General features: G+C 37.2%; 1 protein-coding gene across 1 annotated transcript in view; it reads left to right on the top strand.

Annotated features, from left to right (window-relative positions):
• Window positions 1-1,222, top strand: part of LOC107570542 (anosmin-1-like) — a 27,662-nt gene that overhangs the window by 16,810 nt on the left and 9,630 nt on the right. The gene's annotated exons all lie outside the window — the stretch shown is intronic.

The following is a 1,222-nucleotide window of genomic DNA, read 5'->3' on the forward strand; positions in this document are numbered from 1 at the left end:
TGGATGGATGGATGGATGGATGGGTAGGTAGGTAGGTGGATGGATGGGTAGGTAGGTGGATGGATGGATGGATGGATGGATGGGTGGGTGGGTAGGTAGATAGATAGATAGATAGATAGATAGATAGATAGATAGATAGATAGATAGATAGATAGATAGATAGATAGATAGATAGATACCACAAGGCCTGCTAGCCTACTATTGCAGGGCTAATAAGAATAAGATTTTTTTTTCAGTGAAATATTTTATTTGATCATTTTAGTTACTTGACAAAAAATGAAGATATAGAAAGTTTTAGACTGATCTAACAATCTTAGCATGTAAAAACTACATGTCATGTACACTACAGACCCAGACCTGTCATAAATCCCCGTGTTTTTTTACCTCGGGAACTACATCTCCCAGAATGCAATGTGACGTTGCGTCACAACACCTGCCTGACGTCAGTAGCCGGAGTTCCGCGTGTTCGGATGTGTTGTTAATATCGTACGTGGATGTGGAATATGATGGAAAGTCGAGGAGTTTCATCGATTATATTTGACTTGGATAACACGCTGGTCGATACAGCCGGCGCAGGACGAATTGCCATTGAGAAGGTAACCGAAAGAATAAGAAAAATGCTTAAACGAACATTTCAAAGAACTGTGGACATTACCGTGGTATTAACGTTACCTTAGTTTTAGCGGCACGTATGGTATTACGTTATTTGACAAACTTTGAAGCATATATGGAAGTACACTGAAAGTACCATAGTATTACCATGGTTTTTGGACACATGCCATGATATTATTGGACGTAAAGAATGCATCAAAGTACCTTCATTTTACTATGGTTTTTCGACACATAATGGTAATGCCATGGTATTATCTCTGAAATATCAAAGTACCGTGCTATTACCATGTTTTTTGTACACATGCCGTGGTACTTTTACAAACTTTCAAGTGTATATAAAAGTATCATGGTATTACCATGATTTTTGGACACATGCCTGATAAGATTTTTTTTTTACAACATATAACGCAGATAAAATGCTTGAAATGGTGTAATTACTTAGTTTGTCCAGCAGAGCGCGCTCCATTGTTTGCTACTGGCAAACTTTACTTTACTGTTCATGCACTGATATCAGACTCATTTTGGTAATAAAGTTTATTGCGTTACCTTGTTTTCTTAATTCAAGTTTACATATCTTTGTCACATCATTATAAGTGTTTGATCACCACAT

The sequence above is a fragment of the Sinocyclocheilus grahami genome, unplaced genomic scaffold, assembly GCF_001515645.1.
Source record: "Sinocyclocheilus grahami isolate Dianchi unplaced genomic scaffold, SAMN03320097.WGS_v1.1 scaffold1473.1, whole genome shotgun sequence".
Taxonomy (NCBI): domain Eukaryota; kingdom Metazoa; phylum Chordata; class Actinopteri; order Cypriniformes; family Cyprinidae; genus Sinocyclocheilus; species Sinocyclocheilus grahami.